At 44.6% G+C, this 16,262-nt stretch overlaps 1 non-coding gene and 1 pseudogene across 1 annotated transcript; one reads left to right on the forward strand and one right to left on the reverse strand.

Annotated features, from left to right (window-relative positions):
* Positions 1 to 4,403: 4,403 nt before the first annotated feature.
* Positions 4,404 to 6,309, reverse strand: LOC136547336 (11-beta-hydroxysteroid dehydrogenase 1A-like; annotated as a pseudogene).
* Positions 6,310 to 6,931: 622 nt separating this feature from the next.
* TRNAA-AGC (transfer RNA alanine (anticodon AGC)) lies at positions 6,932 to 7,004 on the forward strand. Its single transcript has one exon. It is a non-coding gene; the product is annotated as a tRNA-Ala (tRNA).
* The last annotated feature ends 9,258 nt before the right edge of the window (positions 7,005 to 16,262 follow it).

Consider the following 16,262-nt stretch of genomic DNA (forward strand, 5'->3'; position numbering starts at 1 on the left):
AAATTTGTTTCATAATTTTTGGACACCTACATGATTTTATATTAATTATCAAAGATTAACTCAAAAATTAAATTAGAAAACTATTTCTAATTCCTTAGGAAAATGAAAAGTGAATCTCCCACGTGGCCCATGTGGCCCAATGCATGCGCAATGGCTCGCTTCCGTGGCCCACGCGAGGCCGGCCCATGCGCGAGGTGCCCGCGCGCTGGCGCTTTATGCAAAAGAGGCCTCGAACTTCTTCCAAATCACAACTAAGTACTAACAATATTTCCCCCTTTCACATGCCTTCTCACTTAACCCCCCTGACCTTTACCTAATTCATCCACAAGCACCCCCAGCGACTCAGCGCACGGCGCCTCGGTGGGCGGTGACACGACGCGACCGTGCCGGCCATCAGAGGCTCGTGCTGGCCCGTCGATCGGGCCGACCTTCAACTACGGCCCAACCGCCTACACCAAGCAGCAACGTAGGGCAGCAGGATGCACTAGAGCGAGCTGTAGCGACGTGTTGCCGTCTGTGGTGGCGGCGCACCTGCTCTTGTGAGCTGGGGCTGCTACGGACCTAATTGGCTAGCGAATGAGTATCAGGAGACTACCGTGGACCAGGACAAGGTGACGGTTGGGGTGGACGATGGCGGAGGAGGGGTGGCCACTTGTGGCTGAGCTGTGCGGCAGCGCACCGTGGTGGCACGGTCGCGTCAGCGGCGACGGGGAGGTGGTAGCGATTCCTCTGGCGTGCGCAAAGTGGAGAGGAGGGCAAGACAAAGCTAGTAGTGTAGGTGAATTGGTTCAGGGTGGCGGTAGGAGGGCTACCATCGGCACCTACCGATCACGGCCTTATCAGCCCGGCGGCGGGGAAAGCTCAAAATTGGAACTTGGCAGTGTGTGCTTCATGGCTAGGTGGGGTTGGGCAGCTGTAGAACTCACTGGCAGGGCCGTAGACGGGCAGAATTGATTGGAGATGACCTTTCACTATCTAACGTGCTGGCGCGGCTCCGACGGCGACAACAGAGGGAAAGAGGGATGGGTCCAAGCTTTGGTCGTCCTCACATAGGCAGCTAGCGGTCGGTCGAACTCGCGACCGTGCCTGCGCACTCGCTACGTGACACACGACCAGACCACATGCACATGCAGGGAGGCAAGTGGAGGTGTGGCCTGCGCGGTCGCAGCGCCATTAAGGCGAGGTGATGGTGCGAGCGCAGCTAGGACAGCCCACATGCCCGAGGTGGCAGAGCGAGCGGCAGCAGCGCAGCACAGCATCACGGTGGCGTCGATAGCAGCAATGCAATGCAAGGCAATAGTGTGTGGACGCGACGATGAGGTGATGGCACCGGCAATGGCTTCATCACGGCGCGAGGCGGGGCAGGCGGCAGCAGCAGCTCTGCGCGGCGGGGCCAGCGGCGGCCGGGCCACAACCAAGATAGAGGTAGCCACGGTCGGCCACGCGTGGCAGTGCGCGCATGGGTGACCAGCGTGGTTACATTGAGCGCTCAAACTTGGTGACCGCGTTCACCCGGCGAGCCAGCCTGAGAATGAGTTGTACACGCATTTTAAAGCACCCATAACACCTAAACGTTTGCTTTAGGAACCAAACCATCTTCACCATGCTCAAGATGGCATGTGAGGCTACCAACCCGAGCTAAAACACGACACCACCTCCTAACTCGATTTCACAAAATAAATCGCCAAACATTGTATTGTCTTGCTGTTTATAAACTTGAAAATATTCTAAGCCTGAGTTGAACTTGATTCCAAGTTGCATTTCTAGGCTATTAGAAATATTGGCTAGCAATGTTATTTTTCCACGGCAAGTATTTTATTGTCATCTACAAAGTTCATATTTCAAACTTTATTTAAGTGCTACATATATGTTCTATATTGTTTTTTCAATAAAAAGTAGTTTTAAATCCTACTTGATACATATGAGTTATGGAATAGCTTCTCATTTAACATTTTTATTAATCATCTTAAGTTACAAAAATATTATCTACACATTCCATCACATGCATTATTACATAAACATGATGCTCATGACATGATTTGGTAATTTGTTTAGGGCATAACATCGAGGGTGTTACACCAAACCACACTCTCATTCTCACCATCCACTCATCGTCATCACAAGTCACCACTCATCATCACTCACAACACCCTCAGTCTCTCAGTCTAGTCGATGAGGTGGCCTCCACACATCCATCGTCTCAACGGCCTCAAGCCAGACCCTAGTTTCGGGGGAGAGAAGCAAAGCACAAGAGAAGCTAGTGAGCTAAACTCTGCACACAGGTAAGTGATCATAACCGAGATCATGGCTATACGTATAGATTATTAACCTCTACGGAGAGTACACTATTACCCCAGGGATGCAGGGACTCACGTAATTAATTAACGAAGTCGGCACAGGAGCATGCATGAACGTGATACGTGCTGCGCTGCTGGATGCTTCACGTAACTAAGGAAGGGGCAGAGGAGCATGCACGCTTATGCAGCCTGCTTGCTGGCCGTGCGGCCAAGAGGGAGGCCACGGGATAGGCTGGAGGCAGGTATAGGAGGGAGCTTTGGCCCAAGGAATTAAGGAGATGTTTTCTATTTCCTATACAAGGATTTTAGGAGAAGGGCTCCCTCCAAGCACAACAAGACAAGAATCAAATCACACGTGCATCTTACTCTAAATGGTGCACAAGATTATTGTAAATTCAGTTGAATAAGATTGAGGAAAATTAGGGTTAGTAGGAAAAAGGTTGACTTAAGTTGACTACACGTTATATGCAACACACATTCATCAGAATTTTTTTTGAAAATCGGGTTTTTTATTACACAGAAACACGGGATGTTACACCTAAGAGAAAAAAGATGAACAATAAAAAGGAATAAGGAGAAGAACCCCTCACATGAAAAAAAACACTAGCTAGAGAAACTAGCCTTCCACGGCTAACATGATAAGGGACCAGTTCTAGCTTATAATCCGATTGTTGGTGTGAGAAAGAAGAATCTCACCAAACACTTCGAGTGTGTTTGATTCTTTAGATCGCCGCTTTCGATTATGTTTGATTCTTTTAACCGCCGCTTCTGAACTTTAAACTAGCATAATTAAGAATCAAAAAATTCTCACGGTACGATGATTATAATTGAGTCAAATAAGTGGTCGCAAACAGAGTCAAGGCCAAAGAAAGTAGTCCACTACAAGTTGTAGATAGCAGCTATCAAGGCCAAAAAAAAAAGTAGTCCACTACAAGTTGCAGATAGCAGCTACCACTATAATTTAATATTGACCATATCAACATGTGATGTTATTCGGTAAATTTTCAATTTAAATTGAAGCCTAAAAATTTAAAACATATATTTGATATTCTAAATAACTTTAGAAATAATTATCAACTACAATTTGAGATCGCATTGAGATCTGCAACATTGATGTAGACTATGTTACCATCTAATTTTTTTTTTGGAAAATTTTCAATTTAAATTTTAAAATCTAAAATTTAGAACATACATTTGATATTCTAAACAACGTTAAACAAAAAATAATTATATCCACTACAAAGCTCCAGATCGCATTGAGATCTGCAACTTTGCTATAGACCATGTTAACATCTGAAATCGTTTGAAAATTATAAATTCAAAATTATAAGATCTAATAATTCTAAGGGGGATCATTTTGTTTGGAGGAATTAAAATCTACTTAATAAATTAAGTTATTTGGCTTGGACTTTAATATTCCACCACTGTCCAAAGTTCATATATATAAGCCTATCTCAAATTCATAGATAAGAGATGAAAATTGATTCTATAAATCATCGTACTATGTTTTTAATTTGTAACTTATAACACGCTCTTTAACTTGCTCCTCTATGGTAGAAATACAACACATAAGTATCACTCTCGTTTAGCCAACAATAATATACAAATATATCCATATACAACCATATTAGCTGAGTTAATATGTGTCTAAATTATGATTCTTAAAATGAATTCAATTCAAGGATCCAAACGGGGCCTATACAATTATTTTACTCTAAACAGCTACAAATTTTACCTCAACTCTTCAAGCCTCCTAAATTAAAAACTTAGAAGTCACAGTTTTCATCAATCGCCATTATCTTAAGCACCTCAAAAAAGCTCTTGTACCTTGAAAAAGTCATGAACACCTTGAAAAAGGAGGCGCAGAGCACACCAAACCTGTGGCAACTTCGTTCAGCAGGAGAAGCAAAACCAGAGCACCTCCAGAAGCATAGCTTATTTCATTATCAAGGTACACAGCATATATTAACATGACCACAACTGCTTTCGTCTAGAGCTCTATACTTCACTCAATCCATGGGACCATTCAACTGCACACATACACACATCTGATGTCCAAAGGTTCAACAGAGTTTGTTGCATTTCATGCACTCACAGGACCTGACCTTAGTCACTCTTGATCTCCACAGAGCGCAGCGGGGTCGGGTACAGCAGCTGCTTGCCGCCAGACTCGGCCATCGTCCTGCTCGCCGTGTCGGCCTGCCTGGCGCCATGGCCGTGCATGTACAGGAGGCGGTAACAGGCCTCGACGACCTCTGGCGCGAACACCCGCCACAGGTACATCGCCCCGAACCACGCCGGCACGGTGAGGTATGGCTCGCCTTGCTGCGCCGCTTGCACCATGGCCTTGGCGCAGTTCTTGGCGTACTCCACCGGGAACAGACCAATCTGAGCCTGAAATACGCATAGCCATGCTCGTCATCAGCATATCAATGTGTAATTAGTTCCAACACGATCGCAGAGCTCATCATCACTTCATCAGCTGAGTATATATCAGTGTTGTCACTCACGTCGCGCATTTCTTGATCAACCTCCACTTCGCCATGCTCCTTGAGGTATTTCCCTTTCGACATCTCGGACTCGATCCACCCGGGCGTCACCACCGTGATCCCGACTTGGTTTCCCAGCTCGGTCCGCAGCGTCTCAAAGAAGTTTATGAGGGCAGCATTGGCAGCCTGAACATGTAGTAGACAAACAAATACACATGAAACTGATAGAATTTCCAAGTCATTCCAACATGCTGAAATGAAATCAGTTGAGCGGATGAAAGAAATTCCCTACATTATAGAAGCTCATTCTAGGAACTGGATTCCATCGGGTTGCAGATGCAGTCACCACGATTCTCCCTCGGCTCCTCTTCAGATGAGGCAGGGCAGCGAACGTCGTTTGAACAGAACCCCAGAAGTTGACGTCCTGAAGAACCAAGTAGATCAGTTCAGCACCTGCGCATATATATTTATCTATCTAGGAAATGAAAAGCAAACAAACAAGGCCAGCTCCAGGGATTTAGGAAACATTACAAGCTGAGAGCTGTATTTTGTGACGTCTGGAATCTCCTGAAACGCGCCTACGCTCGCGATGCCGGCATTGCACGCTAGATGGTCCACTGAAACAGACAAAGGAAAAGCTTGCAACGACAGACCTAGCTTTCACAAGCCAAGCTGTAACTGTTCGGTAGTCTCATGCACTCACATCGGTCGTAGTGACTGATCGCGGTCTGAACAAATCTGTTGCAGTCATCGGGGGCAGAGACGTCGCCCGGGAGGACGATGACGTCACGCGCGCCGAGCTCTAGTGCTCGACTCCCTTCTAGCGACGAGGGCTAGAGAGGCCCGCTTCAACGCGTATTGGTAGGTCAGTTGCTGCAGAGATCAAATGAGCTGAATCTAACTAGTATTGGTCAAAACTCGACACAGAGAGCACCTGAACATCCTCATGATGTGACACCTACTAGTCGTTATATTAAGGATGGACTTATGGTCAATAACTTAAATCCGGCTTGATCCGTTTCTTTTTTTTATTTGAAACAGTATTTTCCTCTCACAAATTTTTCCAAAATTCCTCCAAATCATCCGAATTACTCCAGAACCATACCATCCGAACGGGGCCATAATCTTAGATCCTAATCCCTTGGTGATTCAAAGAGCAATGGACAATTAAACAGTAAATAAGATGCGAGGAACATGAACAGTCGCAAGGCAATCTAAACATGCAAAACTGATCGATGAGCAGGTAAAGAAAAGTAGTCCACGTTTTGTGGCCTTGCATAATATCAGTAGTACTGTAGTAACAATCAGTAGAAGACAGACATTGGGTGTGTGGGTGTCACCTCGCCGATGCCGGAGGAAGCACCGGTGATGAGCACGACCTTGCCGGTGAGGTCCTCGGGGAAGAGCCAGGAGAGGAAGGAGTAGCACGTCTTGAAGAGGTAGTAGGGCGGGTAGAAGAGCAGCAGGCTGGCCACCATCGCCGGCGTCCCCACCCAGTGGAGCACGCCGTTCACCAGATCCATGACGACGACGCGGCCTCTTCGCTTGCTTCGCCTGCTCTTGCTCAGTTGCGCAACTATATACGAAGACGAGCCTCGCAGTCGCTCCTTGCCTTCTTAACTTTTAATGGATGTGCAGTGGACGTCTCTCTGACTCCCTGTTATCATCACCAGTGAGGAGCGCGAGCAGGATCGATCGCCTGCTGTGCTGCGTGGATAGAGCAAGCTCCGCGCGGCGACACGTAACCTGTGCCGCCGGCCGAGACGTGGAGACTGGAGAGCAACTACAGGATGATGCCGTCCACGCGTCCGTAGCATTCTAAACGGCACCTGATGCGCTGGAGCGGGGCTCAATGTATCTTTTTTTTTTTTGAATCGCTCAATGTATCTTTTTGTTGAACCATGTATAAATATGTCGATCAAGCTTCTTGTATTTCATTCAAATAAAAATATCTCTGTGTACTCACATTTACATTGGATATTATGGTGATGCAATGCTAGCATCAATGCTTCGGGGTCCGGGGATTGGATAGCAGTTTTTTTGCCCACCTCTACGTGATACCTTGGCGATGAGTGGAAACGATCCTGAGTGTAGAGCACCTGACAAACCTATGACTTGTAACTGTTTAAATTCCCTGTCACCCATGGGGATGTAGCTCAGATGGTAGAGCGCTCGCTTAGCATGCGAGAGGTACGGGGATCGATACCCCGCATCTCCATTTCTTATATTTTTATTATTTTTGTCTTTTTTTTTGGCTTTCCCAGTTTCTGCAATTTTTCTTCCATTTTTTTCTGGATTTCCTTGTTTATGTTTTTTGAGACCCCTGAGATATAAACCGATTTTTCTCCCTTTGTGTTTGGCTTTCCCAGTTTGTGTTTTTTGAGACCTTGAACCTTTTTTTTTGTCCCCTTTTTTGGCTTTCCCAGTTTCTGCACCTTTTTTCTGGCTTTCCTTGTTTCTGTTTTTTTTAGACCCCTGAGATATAAACCGATTTTTGTCCCTTTGTGTTTGGCTTTCCCAGTTTGTGTTTTTTGAGACCCTGAACCTGTTTTTCCTCCATTTGTTCTGGCTTCCCTGTTTCTGACTTTTGAGACACCTGAGCTATATATAAGCTGTGTCTTTCGAGACACTGCACTCCAGACCGCAGTGTTAGGTTTCAGCATGCCAATCAACAAACACAGAAAGATCTCCATCATTTGCCATGATCCGAGTTTTCATGCACTGCACGTCTGCACCTCTCCAAGTCTTTTAAGATGCAAAAGAAACAACTTTCAGTTTGCCAAGTACACACACTGCCTGTCTCTCTCTCCTCACTCTCCACTTCTCCAGTCTCCCCTCCCCCTTCCCTTTTCTTCAGAATGCATGCATCGCAACGGTAAAAAGAGAAAAAAACACCAAGACGGTTTCACCGATTTATGTGCAGCCTGCTCTCCAAGTACAGTAGGACACCAACACTGAACTGTGCCTGTCCATCCGTTCCAAGCGTCATCAGGTTTTACAGTACCATACAAATACATCCAAACAGGAAAGCAAACAAAGCGTCAATCCGATCGAAGCTGTGTATCTTGTCCATTTCACATGGTACCACATGCCAAAACGCCCAGCCGATTTACTCACCCACACGCGGCTGTAAAACAATCCCGGGCATCCAGACAAGTTACAGTAGCTGATAAGTGATAAGGGTCAGGCTCTTGAGGAACAGATGGCTGATGCTATTCTATTTTGACCATTGCTGGGTAGAGATAGAGTTTTACTCTGCTTGGAACTTCGTCTTTCTCGGTGACGGTGATAATTTGGTGTCCTGGTCATCCAAGCGACAGATCGCGGTTTCTCGTTCCAGTGTAGAGGCGGAGTACTATGCCGTTAATCATGCTAAGTGCTGAGTGTTGTTGGCTCATGGCAGGCAATGTTAGATGATCTCTATCCAATTGGCCCAACGGCTAATTGGGCCCTTGGATCCGCACCCTGATCGGGGGCGCCCAACCCTACATGGTTGGTGGGTCCTCGTCACACTGCGCTATAAAAGAAAGGTGGGGGCCGGTGGCTTAAGACACGAGGTTCACCTGAGCTACAGTCGCCCCACCGACATAACCCTAATTCCGATCTAAGAGAGGGTGCGCAGCCAGTGACGGGAAGCACCGCCACCGGCCAACGCCGCTACTGCACTGCCGCCCTCCGACATAGCACCGCCATCGGGTCTTCACCAAGCACCGCGATGGCGAGCCCGTCTTACTCAAAGGCGGCCGATGGTTTGCACCTCCTTCACCCCTCTCTCTCTCACTCTATCTATCAATTCTGTACTAGTAGATGTTCTAAGACTCACTGTTTATTCTCAAAACAAGTAAACATGCTAGATCTATGGCTAGTGATCCTGTTCTAAGTCTATCAATGGTATCAGAGCCCTAACTAGGTGTAGATCTAGCCAATCGGAAAAGAAAACCGAGTAGCAACATTTAGAAGGAGGTGATCGATTCGTTTTCGGATCTAAACAGAGGGTTCATCGAACCCTAAACCCAAAATCGGGTGAAGAAAAGGAGTAAGCAGGGTCTCGGTTTTTGTAAAGCAACTCAAACTCTAACCCTAACCCGTGCAAACCGCTCGGGGAAGAAGAACAGTATGAAACCCTAACCCTAACCCTAAATCGGACAACTTCCAAGAAGAAGAGAAAGAAAATCCATTCAGAGGGAAGAAGGGGAAAGGGGAAGGGCTTTAGAAGATGGCTTACCTCGCCGCTGAACCGCGTTGCTGTTTTGCCGGCACGCGGGAAGAAGGCCGAGCCGTTGCTCGTCAGGTGAGTGTGAAAGTGCATCTAGCCCTTTAGTGGGTTTTGGATGGTTGAATGACAACGTGATTAAAGGTCTAACCCGTTTGCTAAGTGTGGACAGGTAATAGGATATCTCATAAGTACTTAATGAAAGCCAAAATGATGCGTTGTTGTATAAAATAATCTAGTTCAAGCACAAGACAACAACGTAAATGAAATTCATGCAAAGGCTTATTTATTGTGGGATTTCCATGCTTTATGTGAAAGCAAGCTCGTAAGAATTAATTAATGAGACATGAGGGTTTGCATATAGAATGGTCTCATATTTGAAGCTTGCTAAATTGAAATGAAAAAGATAACAATACAAATGAATGGTTGATTCAACACAAGATGTGACTTGATGGCTTGAGATGGTGAAGATAGCAAGGAAAGGCTTCGAGGTACTAAGCAAGGGTGAAGGGCAAGCGACGGCTTGGCGGCCGAAGAACCTAGCTAGGGTGAAGAAGGGAGTACTTGCATTTAGTTGAGGTACTAATCAAGCTACGATGGTCATATTGATGTGGAGGATCAAATCTATATTGGACAAAGTGTTTGAAGTGACTTGATGCATTTGGAGTTATTTATATTTGATGAATGGAATCCAGTCATGTGCTCAAGATGGCTATGCTCAAGTAACAAGATCAATATCAACATGCTGGCACCCTTACTTGATGAAGATTGAAAGAGACGGCATTAATTCAAAAGAGGTCAACTCAAGCGGTATAAATTCGTTTTTCCTTTAATCTTGAGTTTAATAGGTATGTCGTACTATTAAGAGGGATACATCATGTTGATAGATAATGTTTCATAAGTGCTCAAGCCAACCCATGTGAGTTTTGAGTATTTGAGAGACAAAAGAGCTAACTGATTTCTTGCTGGTCTGGCAATACCGGACGTGTTCGGTATTTGCCCAACAATGGTAAAATTGTTGTTCTCGGTTGGTTCGTCGGGAGTTCCGACATAAGTCGGGAGTTCCGATGTCTCGCGCTTTAACTAACTTGGAGAGTTCACTGTGGTGGTCATACCGGACGTGTCCGGTATTACCAGAGGCCAACGGCTAGTTTTCAAATGCCTTGAGAGTCGGGAGTTCCGATGTAAGTCGGGAGTTCCGACTGTCGGAAGTTCCGGCATGAGTCGGGAGTTCCGACAACTCACAAACTTCAACTCAGTTACTTAGTTTTCAAATATGCTGAGGGTCAGGAGTTTCGACGTGAGTCAGGAGTTCTGACTGTCGGGAGTTCCGGCATTCATCGAGAGTTCTAACGCCTCACATTGACACTGTAACTTAGTTATCGTTGGCACAGTGTAAGTCATACCGGACGTGTCCGGTATGCTATGGCAACGGCTAGTTTTTCTAAGAGGGTTATAAATACTCCCAAGCCTTCACCTTTGGAGGCTGCTGATTCTGCTGATACACATACACGTTTTGAGCCTTGCCAACTCTCCCAAACCCTCTCTTAGTGAGTGTGTGATCCAAATAGCAAAATCAATTTGTGGGTTAAGAGAGAATTTGAAAAAGAGAGCAAGCCACCACTTGAGCACTTGTGCATATTGTCTATTTCATGATTCGCATTTGTTACTCTTGGACTCTTCGGTCCTAGACGGTTAGGTGTCGCCGGAGAGCACCCGAGAGATTGTGGTGTGCCTCAGAAAGTTTGTAACGGTCGATTCCGCCGCCTCGGAATCAACTAATGGAATGAGGAAAAGGAGTTGGAAAAGACTCCGGCTAGAGTGACCTTCATGGTATCCTCTAGGGCTCACCTTCGTTGGGTCGCCCGTAGCCCCCTCAACGGAGAGTAATCACTTCAAAAGCAAGAATTGTTTCTCATCTCTAAGATGGAAGAACTAAAGGCTCTAAGTGAAAGGTATGAAAATTTGTCAATTGAGCATGCTTTAGTTACTAACTCCTCTTCTAGTGTTTCACAACAAGAGAAGGAAAACTTTGAGCTCAAGGCAAGGCGAGATGAACTATCAAGGAAGTATAATGTGCTACATGCAAACTATGTTCATCTAAAGTGCTCTCATGATGAAGTAGTAGAATCAAGCATCATGCGTAAGGTAGCTCATGAGGTTGTGATCACATCGGTAAAATTTTCTCAACCTCTCACACATTCACTCACTAGTACACCATCTCAATTAAATATTTCTTGTATTAATGAGTGTGCTCCTCAAGCAAGCCAATCTTCGATTGAGCTAAATCTTATAGAAAACATAGAGCTCAAAGAAGAGGTGAAAAGGTTAAAGAAAGATGTGATTCGGTTGAAGGGTAGGGAGAAAGCACAACCTTCTCAAGATAACCGTGATAACATGGTGAAGAAGCTTGAGAAGGGTTCAAACCTTGCTTCCTCCAAAGCCCAACAAAAGAATCACATTTCAAGTAAGGCCAACACAACCAAGAGCAAGAAATATGGAAAAAGGTTATGCTATGGTTGTGGATTATATGGACATGAGTGGGCAATGTGTCCACATAAGAGTTGGTCCGACAAGTGTGAAGCGGCCGAACAAAAGGCCTCAAACAAGTTGGCCAACCAAAAAAAAAGTGATGGACAAAGCGCTTGTCTCATGAGCAAGAAATTGGAGCATCCTACCAAGAAATGCCCAATGTACAAAGAGGCAAGAAAGGAAGCCCAAGTTGCAACAAGAAGATGCTATGGATGCAATGAGATGGGCCATAAGGTTGATAGATGTCCATACAAGCAAAACAAGCATAGAGCAAACAAAGGCCGCATATGCTATGCTTGTAGAAGAAAGGGGCATCTAAGCTATGAATGCCCAAATGGTAACGCTCCTAAGCCGAACACATTTGTTTATAATGATAAGCTTAGGAAGACCACAAATGGAGTTAGCACTAGCAAGGTGATGTGTTCACCATAAACTAGTGCTAAAGCCATTTGGGTGCCTAAGCACTTGTTGACTAACCGAAAAGGACCCAACAAGAGTTGGGTACCAAAGTGTGCTTAGATTAATGATGTAGGTACTTGGTGATGAGATGAAGGCTTCGGGGTGGTTGAGCAAGCAATTTGATAATATTCACTCAATCTATCAACCAATTCTTATTATAATCTCTTATATGGTTGACCCGAAGATAATTTAATGAATATATCATTTACTTCATCTTCACCATTGGTAACAAGTACCTAAACCTTATAGGATAGCCACTTTATTTGTTTTGTGCTCAATAACTCACAAATAGGCATATTTGTGAAAAATTGAAAGTGACTAATTAGTTTTACTTAATAATTATCATGTTTGCCATATGATGATTTTAATAGCTCTCTAGTAGAGCAATTCATTTGTTGAGTTGCAAGTATACAATAAATAATAGAGCTAAAATGAAGAATCACAAGCAGCGGATTATTTGCTTCTGTCCTGCACCTATCGGACGTGTCCAGTATTACTATCGGACGTGTCCGGTATGGATAGGGACAGAAAGCAAGTGTTTCTATTTTGCGTATTCCGGACGTGTCCGGTATACCTACCGGACGTATCCGGTATTGCAGGAACCAGAACACTAATAGGATTACAACTGAGTCTTTGATCCATATATTTTCATATATCCTCAATTTACTCAGAAGCTTGTGGTTTACCAAATCTAAGTGGATTGTGAGCATCTCTTGAACTCAAATTTAAATATGGCAAATTATTTGTTTATGGTTCAAAATAAAAAATTGTCTCCCATATTCTTAATAGAATAAAGTACTAGTTGAAAGTCATTCAAATTACTTAAAGCACTTATTTAGGGGGAGCTCAGTTTCTATTTTGCACCCTTGTGGACTAACACATTTATCTAGCATTATTTGTAGTCCTTTGAATGAAAATGTATCTAGCATGATTATTTGGTAATTAAGGTCAACATAAATATTATCATGCTATGTATCTTCTTAGTGGTATTCTTGTGGGCTCAAGGCAAAGGTATGTCTTTACATACATGCATTATAAGTGCATCTAAGGCCCTTTATATGTTAGAATGTGCATTTGTGTGACATAGGAGAGATGTTTTTAAAAAAACTCATTACTAGCATGTGTAGGTGGTGTGAATTTGAAAAACTATTTGAATCTTGGTCTTTGTGACCTAGCCTTGTCATGTGATAACTATAGCTCTCCTTGATTGTTTGATTGGCTAATTATACATGACATGGCTTTCTTAAGTCCACAATCTACTATGTCTCACAATATCTCTCTCAAATAATCAAAATCTATATATGCCAAATATTTAGAAAAGAGAAGTGATACTCATGGCATTTGGATAAAAAAAGTATTTACACCTTGTTTGGATCAAGAACATACATGTTTTTGGATCAACAAATGATAGAGAAGGGGATTGGAATTAAGTGAATGAAATTTAGAAAAAGATTAGCCAGCCCACAAATACCGGACATGTCCGGTATGAGCGGGGTTATAAAACGGCCGGTACCCCTTCGGTCAAGATAGTTTCTCCTCCTTCCAACCAACCTAGCCGCCTCTCCTCAACCTCCATTGACGATTTCGAGTTTCCACCGTGAAAAGAAAGAGAGGGAGATTGGATCAGAGGAGATTTGCATCAAGATCGAAGACTTCGGGACTTGGATTTCCAATCGTATCTTCATTCACTCTCACAAGGTACCCTAATCCTAGACCTCATCCGATCTAAGCGGTTAGGGCATGATTTTAGAATTCCTTCGGTAGAGATGCTACATTACCTGTCTAGAAGCAATGCCCAAAGTTTGGATTGGATTGGTTGAAGATTGAGCGAAGGACCCCGGTTAGGGTTGCTGTCCGCTCATACCGCATACCTGATGTGTCCGGTATGGAACAGCAGAGCATATTTTGCTCCCTTGTTTCAATCTTCTCGGTGGTTGATTCTTAGGACTAAGTTTAATTGTCTATTGTGTTTTGTGAGCCTTATTGACCTAGTTTGGTTGAGGTGATTACAAAGCATAGGATAATTACTCTTATTTCTATGTTTCAACTAAAATAAGCTATCGTTTGGGCATGTATCTAAAATTCCTTGCAAATCTTTGGATACAGGACAGCAGCTATGAGCGGAAGACTAGAGCCTAGGTCCAAGCATAGGCATGATCCAGCACTAGAAAAACATAAGAAGGCAAGACAAGAAATGCATCCCAGATATAGTCAGTAGCAGCAGGGGACTCTCCAGGGCTACTAGGGGTGATCCACAGTACAAAGAGGGAGACAACAGTTCTTCCTCTGACACAGATATAGAGGAGTATAGAGTGGAGCCCAGTATTAGAAAGAGGAAGAGCACTGACAGAGATTCAGATGGTGGCAGCTCAAATGATGAGCAAGAGATTGAGGAGGAGCAGGCTGTACCTCCAGCTCAGCACCAGCTAGGTCAGAGTATGCACTATGGTTTACTTGAGCCACATCCACCTAGTGTACCCTCTTATGTCACCAGAGTTGACTATCGAGGGAAAGGCACGACCAGAAGGGCCAGAGATGAAAGAAGAATTGATCCAAGGGGCTTGTCTAGGATTCAGTTTGATCATCGATTTCAGACAGCCTTTCATATGGACTTCTACACCAGTGTGATCCTCGCCAGGATCCCAGTGATTGCCAGGTCTCAGTGGATTGACTACCAGTATGTCAGAGATTTGCAGAAGGCCTCCATTGATCATGCTATTGCCATTTGTGAGCATATAGGGGTTTATGAGATTATGGAGTTCTAGCATGACTGGAACACAGAGGTGGTAGCTCAGTTCTATGCCACCCTGTATGTTGAGGAGGATGAGAGGCGTATGCACTGGATGCTTGAGGGCCAGTGGTACTGTGTTGATTATGATGCTTTTGCAGCTCTACTTGGCTTCTTAGATGATGATCTTCAGAAAGATAGGATCCACACAGAGCAAGTATTGCCTCCAGAGCAGCTTGCCTACATGTACCCACCTGGGGGTGAGAGAGGAGTGGTGGGGAAGGTTCTAGGTCTTCACCCTACTTATAGATACCTGGACAAGATGTTCAGGAAGACCATTGATTGCAAGGGTGGAGATAAGGGAAACATTGTAGATTACTCCAGAAACCTACTCCACATGATGGCACCTGATGCACGACCTTTTAGCGTCTTTGACTTCATATGGTGCGAGATCAGGAGTGTCGGCAAGAGGCCCCTCAAGGGCTGTGGTTTTGCTCCCTACATCATGCACATGATTGAGCAGGTCACGGGGCATACCTTTGAGTATGACAAGGTACATAAGGCCCTAAAGATTGTTGTAGACTTGCCTGAGGTTGGGGTACCTCTAGTAGGACCAGGAGGAGGAGCAGCAGCACTAGAGGCAGATGCACCTACAGGTGGTGTAGCAGTAGGATGAGCTTCTCCTCTACCACATGCTCCTTCACGTTCTTCTTCACATCACCATAGTCCTCATTCTCCTATTCGCAAGATGTTCAGTGCTATCTTTGGGATGTGCAAGGACATACGGACCTGTCAACAGAAGGAGAGGGAGCCTAGGAGGAAGGGTACTCAGACTTTGAAGCAGATTGCTTCTAGACTTGAGCTTGATCCTCCAAGGTCTCCACTATCAGATGAGGCAGCTAGTGAGCCTGAGACTGAGGAGCAGCAGTAGGGCAGATACGACGCAGAGTTTGTTGAGTTCCTTCAGCGACAGCACCAGCAGCAGGCACCAGAGCACCCTGGCACTTTACCACTATAGGCTCGTGTGCCTACTCACTCTCAGCCACGTCCTAGTGCAGCAGACGAGTATGCTTTAGACTGGTGGAGTGACCTCACGGGTAGTTTCTATGACCCGTCTGGTGTGGGTGGTTCTCGTCCAGTCAGTGCTACATGCTCAGATGATGAGGATGTTGGTAGAGATGAAGATGATGATGAGTGATGATAGCTGTTAGAGACAACTTGCAGCCCCTTTGTCCTTAGTATGTCATTGTTGGACCTTTGTGGTGATAGATGACAAAGGGGGAGAGAGACTGATTAAAGCTTCAGGATATTTGTTTCATTTGCTTATCTTTGTACCTGAAGATATGTACTATAGGCTATAGTTTTTGTTTTTGAGCTTCATTGATGTATCTTGGATTTGAGATAGATTGTATCCTATGAGAGATGAGACTCATTTATGTTTTATCTTTGTATCTCTTGAGACATGATCTTTATTTATATATTAGTGGCTTGTGGACTTGAAAAATGTGTAATGAGTGCTATGTGTGACATACATGTGTTGTATT

The sequence above is a fragment of the Miscanthus floridulus genome, chromosome 3, assembly GCF_019320115.1.
Source record: "Miscanthus floridulus cultivar M001 chromosome 3, ASM1932011v1, whole genome shotgun sequence".
Classification (NCBI taxonomy): Eukaryota; Viridiplantae; Streptophyta; class Magnoliopsida; order Poales; family Poaceae; genus Miscanthus; species Miscanthus floridulus.